Raw genomic sequence first — 10,017 nt, 5'->3', positions numbered from 1 at the left:
ACTTGAAAAATATATAGATAGGAAAGGCTTCCAACAAAAAAAAAAAGCTCAGGCAATTATTACCAAAATAATCATATTTATTACAGGTAAAGCTTTTTTTTTTTTAACTTTGGCTCTCAGGGGTCAAATGAATGAACATCTTTACATTACAGTGATATGTACTATTAAATGTAGATTAATCCAAAGAATATTAGCAAGATAGCCTACAGACATACACTATTAAAAATTATGACCTTAATAATGCTAAGTGATATCTAATTAAATTGATACAGGAGTAAATGATAATTGAAATCCTAATATGTTATAATTGTAAAGAACTTTTTAACAAAAATACAATTGCATAGTTAATGGATTACTGGTTTGGGGACGTGGGTTGTTTTTATGTTGATTACTTTGCACCGAGGCTTTTTTACATTCTTACTAGAATGCCTCTAAATCTTCTATTAATAATTGATCCTGCAGAATGAAGTTCCAAGGACATTTTGGACAAGTGATTGTGAAACATACATCTGTGACCTCAACTGTCTCATTTAAACAAGTTCTACCTTTACTGGAACACAAATATAGAAAAACAGATAAGCCTAGAAAATTCATGTAGACACTATGCCTTCTTAAACAGGTCATACGAGTAAGTCACCTTAAGCTTGATGGAGGACAGCAAGTTAAGCATGAGCCAGCAGTGTGCCCTTGTGGCCAAGAAGGCCACTGGTATCCTGGGGTGCATTAGGTAGAGTGTGGCCAGCAGGTCGAGGGAGGTGATCCTGCCCCTCTACTCAGCCCTGGTGAGGCCTCACCTGGAGTCCTGTGTCCAATTCTGGGCTCCTCAATACAAGAGACATGTGAAGTTCCTGGATCGAGTCTAGTGAAGGGCTACGAAGATGATGAAGGGACTGGAGCATCTCTCCTATAAGGAAAGGAGAAGAGAAGACTGAGAGGGGATCTGATCAATGTATACAAGTATCTGAAGGGAGAGTGTCAAGAGGATGGGGCCAAACTCTTCTCCATGGTGCCCAGCAACAGGACAAGAGGCAACGGGCACAAACAGAACCACAGGAAGTTCTCTCTGAACATGAGGAGAAAATTCTTTCCTGCGCAGGTGACTGAGCCCTGGAACAAGTTGCCCAGAGAAGATGTGAAGTCTCTTTCCCCCAAGATATTAAAAACGCACCTGGATGCGATCCTGGACAACGTGCTCTAGGTGATCCTGCTTGAGCAGGGGGGTTGGACCAGATGATCTCCAGAGGTCCCTTCCAACCTCAACCATTCTGTGATTCTGTGTATTTGCTACACAACAGGAAATGTCACTTTTTTTTTTTTCTATTAAAGGATGCCCCTGAAATTTAAAAACAATTTATCTTAGCCGTAGAGCCATTCTATACTCAAGACACAAAACTGGTCTCAGGTTCCACCAAAAGTCAATTGAAACACATACTTGGCTCCAAGAGCCAAAATTGACTTTCTAGGCAAATGAAGGACGTTACCACTGTATATAAGTTTCAGTGAGTACTACGGTCACTTCTGCAATTAACTTAATCTTTTATATATGCATTTTTTGAGAACTATATTTCAGAAGAGCCTGGTACTACATGAGAAGTTTAAGCTATACATTAATCTCTAAGATTAGGGATAAACTGTTAGCACTCTATCTGAGTTCCACATAGAAGCAATGAATTCAGATTATATGAACAAGCAATGAAACTTGGATTCTTTTTCAGCTCTGCCACTACCTTGCACTGACAAGTCAATTCCCTTTTCATGTCTCCTTTCCCATTGTCTTTATGTTTCCATAGGCATTGAAACATAATTAGTGCCTGAGTGAATTTAAAGATAGCTATAAAATATCAGTATTGTGATCCATTTCCTGAGCAAATTAAGTTTTACCTGGCAGACCTGAAAAAGGATATGGAGAGTGTCACCTAGAAGTGGTTGGAAAAAAAGTTATCTAAATTAATATCTTACCTTGTTGGCCCTATTCATAATATTCAAAATATATTTTCAATGAATGAATGAAAATATTTTATTAGAAAGCCTCAAAAAATCCCTTGTCAAAGATAATTCTGTTTATCAGATATGGACCTTGATATGGGGCAGAGTGGGTGTTTCAGTGCTGTGTTTCTGTCTTACATATCTTACTTTTCTTTTGAAGATTGGAAGCCAGATCCTTAAAAGCTCAATATGGCTAGATGCTAAAAAGGAAAGAAGGTAACTTTTGGAATTTGAAACAGATTTGCTGCTGACTTCTTATGAACCATAGAATAATTGAAACAGCCAACAACCTCAGATTTATTGCCTGCTTTCTTTTAAAAAGGACAGTAGAAAGCAAAGGAAAAACAAAAATTGTACTTGTTAGCATCAGAGAATGGGATGTTGTGGCACAGAGAGATTAATTTTCTGCTGGTTATACTACCAGCAAACACCAACACAAGCAGCCATGCTACAACTATTATTTTCCACGTTCAGCAGTTTTTCAGGTTGCCTTTCTTTTTGAAAATCTTATAGGTAGTCTTTTCTCCATCTCATTCATCATAAAATGCTGGTATTCACTTCACAAGCTTTTTCCAAGCTAATTATCAAGATTTATTTCCAAGTAACTAGGATTCCTCTGCCCATTTACTCATTCTTACACAAGCACCTCTGCGCTTTTCACTTCCATATCATTCATCCTTGAATGAAGATTCTTGCAGAGCTCTGCAAAACTATCTTAATACCCTTCTTCAGGAAGTTTCCTAGCCTTGTCAACAATGTTAACAAGAAAAGCAAAGCTACTGCTTTGCCAAATTTCCCACTTAGGAAGATGACCAAAATTGTCCCATTTTTTCCTTCTACACTCATCTTTCTATAAACAGATCAACTCACCTTAAACTAAGATTTTGCTCATACAACAACAACTTGACAGACACTCATTATTCTCATGAATATGAGCAGGACTGCAAATTGGATGCTCAGACTGGTCTCATCAATGCCAGCTGTGGACTTGGTAGTATAGAAATACTCAAGAGAGCTGCACATGAGTCTGGCAGCATTACAGAAGTGTTGTATCAGTGTTCTTCTGTCACTTCCAGACCTGGCTGGCAACCATGAGTAGTACTGTAATATCTCTCCAAACTTACAAGCTCAGATTTGCCTGAAATTCATGGTCCTCACTCACTTCTTCTGCACAAGAGATATGTGATTTCAAGATCTGATGATAATAAAAAGAACAAAAACATCAATATATAGTTTTCTGGGAGTTTAGTCTCATATTTGATATCTGTTGGCCAACTTAGAAGAATGATATTAACACAATAATCTATAGAGGGTTAAATAAATTACCTGTGCAGTGAGTACAGAATGAATATTTGCTTTTGCAGAATGACAGTCAAATGACAACATTATTAGCATTCACACCCATTTTCTCCGGAGTTTCTTGGAAAAAAAAAGATTTTCTAACATTATCTTGTTTTTAAAGGAATTATATATGTATCTTTGAAAGATAATTTTTATTGGAGTGTTTTCTCAACAGGTTCGTATAAATTCAAGCTGAGTTTCATGCAGATGCTAAGGTCCTGACTAAAGGCACAGAGAAAGGTAAATCAACAAGGAAGGGAAATTATTAGTCATTTAAAATTTTCCTTGTTTAATAGACTGAAAAAATAAGGCTTTAGGACACTGGCAATTTTACTAAGTGAGTAAACTTACTTTTAAAACGAGGAAAGCTCTTTCTCCATTGGGTTAAAAGATAGCTTTTCTTCAAAAATTCTTCTTCTGGTTGTTCAAAGAAGTGGAAGAGAACTGGAGCCTAACACATCCTGCATGACACTTTTTAATAAGCTTTGTAATAAACTTGCAAAAATATACAAAAGATCATAAAACCATATTCTTCATAAAAAGCAAGCTGTCGATCCTGCCTCAAATTCCAATTAGGGAAACACATCCTCCCTGGGCATTAGCACAAAGTGTGACAATGTTTTTGTTTTGGTCATTAACGAGGGGTGCTGATGCCAGTGTAACTGAGAAAAGTACAGGTACCTAAACAGGCACACCCAATTTTAGGGAAGCGGCGGGTTACGTTCACAATAGCGCACTTAATTAAAAAGCATGATAGGTTTGACATTAAGCTATGCGTTTTCCTCTCTTCCCCATTGTGCTAGCCTCGCTGCCGTCAAACGCAGAGTGAAAACACGAAAACGTGGCTGGCAAAAGGGGGCGACTGCTCGAGCCAAGAGGCCTCGGCAAACACCGGGGCCGGGAGGGGAGGGCAGGGTGCCAGCCCCTCCATGGCCCCTGCGGGAGCCAGCCCGTGCAGGGCCAGTCAGTTTCCTTAAAAATGTATTTTATTTTATTTTTTGAAAAGAGAGGGGGAACGTGGCCAGGAAGCTGGGCCCCAGCCGGGCCGCGGGGCGGGCAGGGACGTCGATGCACGGCAGGCGCTGCGGGATGGGGGCGCCCGCCGCGGGGGAGCGCCAGGGTGGCCGGTCGCCTTGGCCGGCGCTGGCAAGCCGGAGGAAGGCAGCCCTGCGCCTGTCCAGCCTCCCTGCCCGCCTTCCCGCTCCTCTTGGGCAATCCCGGCACTTTAAGACATGTGGAAGTGGGGAAGGTGTGAGCTTGTGCCGCAGGGAATTTCATATCCCTGTAGGTGCGATCAATCTCAGCAGTCAGCTCTTAAGACTGAGGTAGTTCTTATTATTCTTAGGCACAACCAAAATGTAACGTTCAGCCTTGCTTTCCAAGGTCATTAAACAAATGATCAGACATGTCGTGCTTTCAAAACAAGATAATTACATAACGTATTTCCGCACCACAGGCAGGTAAAGGGTAGGAAAACGCAATAGGGTGGACTTACTTAACTTCCTCTATACCGCAGCCTTTTCTTACAAGCTCTTGAAGTTCTCTTCAGCTGTGCTTACTCTGCTTCTAGCTTGCGGGAGATCCCCTGCTTTCTGCAGCTTTCTCTGCAGGTGTCATCAACCCCCTGGTTCCTCTTCTCCCTTCAGCTGTTATCTTTAAATGTCAGCCAAGGTGGTGAGCTGAAACATTAACCCTGCAAGCCCGCCTGGAGAAAGATGAAAGGTCATTAGTCTTTTACGGTACAAGTGAGCTGGCAACAGCCTTGTATGTTTTTATGACACAAACCACATAATTACTTAACACTGACTCTTTCACCTTGTACACTTTCCTATTCTAGGATATTTTCGGTTTGTTCAGATAGCTTGTGCGTCCTCTTACTTCAGTGCTCCTCTGCTGCCTGTTTGCAATTAGGTATTGGGAGGTAAACTGCAGTCAATCAAGCACACCATAAGTCAATCAAGCACGCTTCTATGGCGTGCCTGAAAAACTTTCCCAGTAAACCACACTTCTTTCCACACTGTAGCTCACCAAGCAGGGGCCTCTCAGGTACGCATCCTCCAAACTCCAGGTCTACACCCACAGCCCCTGTGCCTCCCTTGCTAAATCTTAGTGGACATGAATCACCGTGCCATGAGACTTCATCAGTGGTCTGCTTCTGTGGCTACCTGGCAGGGTGCAGAACAGGTCCCTCACAAGGTGCTTTCCCACCTAATGGATGTCTTTGCTCTGCCACGATCTCTCTACAGCAAGAACAGTTGCTCTGTCCATGCTTACTCTGATGGAAAGCCTTACTGTCAGCTAATGCCTTTCCATATCTGTGCCTGTCATCATAACAGAGAGAGTTTCTCTGGATCAAGACTGGCATGTTCTTTTAAAGCACTTCCAAAATAAATGATGTTAAGAGTGCATGTTTATTCTGCCAATGGCATACTACCAATATATGTGTTCTACTAAACTGTTTCCTGAAGATTTCTGTTTCTAAAGCTTTGCAGGAAGGCAGATATATTTAAATAAATTTATTTATAAATAAATATATATCATTTGTATAATTGGTTAAATGATATTTAACTGTTCAGCTTTAAATACTTTTTCATCTATGTTAAGCACTAATTTATAAGCTGTTGTCCCTATTGGTTGTATTTGTATGCTTTCAGGCCTACTGTAGATTAAAACAGAAATACTTCAAATACTAAAAGAAAAGCTGTATAGACTGCTAGTTAAATTTGTAAACGCACAAAAAAATCAAAGAAGCCTAGGGAGTTTTTCAAGCAGTCTGAAAGCTGGCAACAGACTTTTTGTTTATGAACTGGCTTAAATCTGCAGCATCATTCAAATTTTTTTTTCCTTACTGTGTTTGCTGTGAACAGCAGGTAACAAAAAAGAAAGAAAAAAAAAGGATAAGACTTACAGTCATTCTGGCCACCTGAAAGATTAAAATTGAACTATGAAGTTTTCATTGCAAAACTGTAAAAATATTACTACAGAAAAAATACTATTTTTGTGATAAATGATATTTCCATTACAAAGCAAGTAAATTCTGGATTCAGCTTTCTGTAAACTGACCTTCTTCTTGACATCAGAAAAGGTATGTTTAGTTGTTTTTCTACTTTCCCCCAATGGACCAAACTGAAATATTTTGGTCTGGTCATTTGCAAATGCTATGAATGATCAAAAAGTAGAGTCAGGGCAAATAATGCACTCCTCTGCTATGGAGCCATTCTGCAGAACCAAGCCAAGACCTTCTCTACACTGCAAGACTGCTTTGTTTCGTGAACAGTGACACCAGCCTAGTAGCTATGGAAACTAAGGGTCAATGTCAGTTACGCTTCCAGGTAGTATCCCTCTGTTGACTCTACAGCAGACCTAGAAAAGGTACATTGCCAAAGGCATCTTTTAATTGATGAGGTTGAGGCATTAGTTCTTTGCTATGACCTGCTCTCTCCCCCGGAACCTGCAGTCATGCCTTCAAGTGATCATTGTCTATGGCACTGATGAGCCGCTGACACTAGCAGGTGGCCAATGCTACTTTGAATGGAAATATTTAATCTTAGTTGAAAACAGCAGTGGGAAATATATCATTTTTGGTGCCAGGCAATTTTTGAAAGTCAGTACTTCATCCAGTGGATGCCACTGCTTGCTCCAAAATCAAAATTCTCACTAACGAAAGAAGTTTCTTGTATTGATAGTTCCAAGAATAATTTAACAATTACAAATACATAAACAAATCATGCTGATTTTACATTAGCTTGAAACAAGAGCTAAAAAAAAAAGTCTTCCGAACAGGCACTGCTATTTCCTTCTCTTAAAGAAGCTCGAGCTCTGGGAAAAATACTGACAGTTTGACTCTTGAACATTTCAATAACTGTTGTGCCACTGATCAAAGTACCCCAAAAAGCAAAAGCAAGCAAAAGGATCATACTGTGATTATCTGCATAGTATTTTGTATATCTGTGACAGCTTTCTTACAGAGGGATTTCATCTCCAAGGGAGGAACTTAGAACTAATCTAAAGATCTGCGTATCTACTCCATGTAACATCACAATTTGTGCTATACATGGCTAAAATATGAAAACAGAAGTGTTATTATCACTTGCTTTTTAAGTCTGAACCACAAACATGTTTGATGTTTAAGCAGCTTAATGGTCAATTATTTGCGCTACATATTGATTGTATAGAACCAAACATGCAAGAATAAAATAAATGCCTACAGATAATCAATGTACCTGTGGGGAAAAAAAAAAAAAAGACATGATGGGGAATTGGTGAGGCAGCAAACTAAAACAAAGAAATAAACATTTAATCTACTGTCTAACCCTTTGAAAAACTTTCAAAGAAATTTTGATTGTAAATATTCTGAAAAAATATACCACTCTACTAACTGCTGGTGACTACTAACATTACTTATATAGATGAAAGAAAAATATTGATTAATACATCTGACTGCTATGCACCTTGTTTCCTAATTGCTGTTATAGGAACATGCTACCTTTAGCAAGAACCACAGTCAAGAGAAGACTGGTATCATAAAATGTGGAAGTCTTCACTTCTACAGCTATTGGCCATTCCCATTTTTATTGCAATCTCAGAAATAGGGAAGAAAAGCCTATTTACAGCACCTATGATAAATACATGTAATCCAGATTTTTGAAATAATTTGAATGGCCATCTAAACTTTAGCAGTTTTCGGTTTGAATGCTGATACAAGAAACAGAGCCCCCACCTCTCCGCAGATTTTTCTTCATAGATTCATAATGAAAGTTACTGTAGCAGTATATGTTTGTGTTGTTGTTCCAACAGAAAAAGAGAAAACCCAGTGCAATTCAGTATAATTGAACTGAACAACATGTAGAAATATCCAGGCTAGCTTAGGTACTAGAAGTAAAATGGTCGCATTAGTGCAACAATCCACTTGGGATTAATTAGTCACGAAAACCAGGGATGAGCTATGCTGCACAGAGATCTCCTTAGTGTGAACATTTTTGAGCCACGTACAATTACCATCTCAGTGAGAGACAGTCAATTACACAGAAGCTGTTTTATCTTCATTTCTTTGAATTCCAATTTTTCCGTATTTACTGTGGCATGTCTTCCCTCCTTTCCCACTCTCTAACTTTCTGCTGAGTCCATCAGTTCTGAAGCATCAGCAGCACAGATGGAGGTCATGTCTTTTTTTTTTCATAAAACCTAATACTCATTCTTTAGCACTTAAGTCAGTCACCATTTGCAGATGTGCAACTGACAGATGGACACATCCAAGCAAATGTGTAAAAAGATAAAGTGATCTCTCACAGAACAAGTGAGCAGACAGAAATCTGCACTGGTATGCTTCCGTTTTCTGTGCCTTACCTCTGCTCGATTTTTGTATTGTACTGCATTAGGAATCAGTACACATCCACATTACCCCAGACATTTGTGGTGATAGTCCTCTAGTGCGGTATGAAGATGCCTATTACTGCCTATTACTAGGCAGGCCTACCTCTTTCATGCAGGCTATTTCTAACAAAAAAATCAAAACTGGAAGTATTATTGTGAAACAAGCTTCTATGTGGCACAAACCTTCCTTAAGAAATCTCAGCTATTGTAGTTTCTTGTGCATCCGTCTTTCATCTTGCAGTGTTTGTCACAAGCAGATCTGTGAACCATCTATGTCATCCATCAGCATTTTCATACAATATACAAGCAGAGGTGCTGGTTAAAAAAATGAAAAAACCTATTTATCATTGTACGTTGGTCTTAATAACTACATGATCTGAAATTCACCTAACTGTATTAAATATTTGCTAAGGGTTGTGACCTTGCTCTGCCTTTAGTGAGCCTTCTAGCAGAATCTCAGCAAAAATTAGATAAACCAAATAAAAATCTCTCATCTTCTTCACTGCATATACATATATACTTCCTATGACTCCATACATTTCTATTTCTCATTCTGCATGAGTATTCATATACCTTTCCTGTGCTTTTAAGATATATTGCTGGTTGATTTTCTCATATCATTTTTTCTTCATCAGGTGCAGCAGCTAATTATCTGATTTTTGACCTGCTGTATCTTTGCACTGAGTGATCCCACTTCTATCTGCAATAGCCTCCTTCCAGTTCCAAGGTAAGTTGTACCATGAGAATTAGGAGAGCAGTGGTTCCCAGTGCTATTTCTACAGTTTCATTGAATGTTGTTGGAAGCCTGTAAGTCTCCATATGTATTTGTAAAATAGAATCTTAAAAGACACTATTCCTCCAACTATTCTTCCAAAATCTGTCCTCCCCCTCAAAAAACCCCAAACCAAGAGCTTCATTAGGATATGATTTCGATATTGTCATTCACAGTACATGTATATAATTTTCTGTTCATTTTATATTTTTCCTTTTTACTATCAAATACATCTTCATAATATTATAGCTGTACTGTTTCTAATGTAAAAGAACCATATGAACAGAAAGAAGTTATTTCAATTAATGAGTGACCAGTAAAAAAAAATATCCACAGGTAGTATGGTAGCTGCAAGACCGTCTTAATCTCCAAACAGACACTGAAGAAATGATTCAGAAATAACGGCCCAGAATTACTCATCAGCATTCAATATCACATCTGCAAGATAAAGTTAAGCCGAGAAGGAAATACCAAAAGAAGAAAACAAAGGAAAAATATTAACTTTGCTTGGAAAAAAGGAAAAGAGTTACTATCAAGACAGGTAT

The 10,017-nt window shown here is 38.8% G+C and overlaps 1 long non-coding RNA gene across 1 annotated transcript; it reads right to left on the bottom strand.

Moving 5' to 3' along the window:
- Positions 1–343: 343 nt before the first annotated feature.
- LOC138064769 (uncharacterized) lies at positions 344–4,936 on the bottom strand. The gene is made up of 5 exons (XR_011138026.1): positions 4,823–4,936; positions 3,679–3,788; positions 3,111–3,181; positions 1,169–1,333; positions 344–904 (listed from the first exon to the last, which is right to left on the bottom strand). It is a non-coding gene; the product is annotated as an uncharacterized lncRNA (long non-coding RNA).
- Between the last annotated feature and the right edge of the window lie 5,081 nt (positions 4,937–10,017).

The sequence above is a fragment of the Struthio camelus genome, chromosome Z, assembly GCF_040807025.1.
Source record: "Struthio camelus isolate bStrCam1 chromosome Z, bStrCam1.hap1, whole genome shotgun sequence".
NCBI classification, from domain to species: Eukaryota; Metazoa; Chordata; class Aves; order Struthioniformes; family Struthionidae; genus Struthio; species Struthio camelus.
Note: the sequence above shows the minus strand (reverse complement) of the source record. Positions and strands in the feature narration are given on the sequence as shown.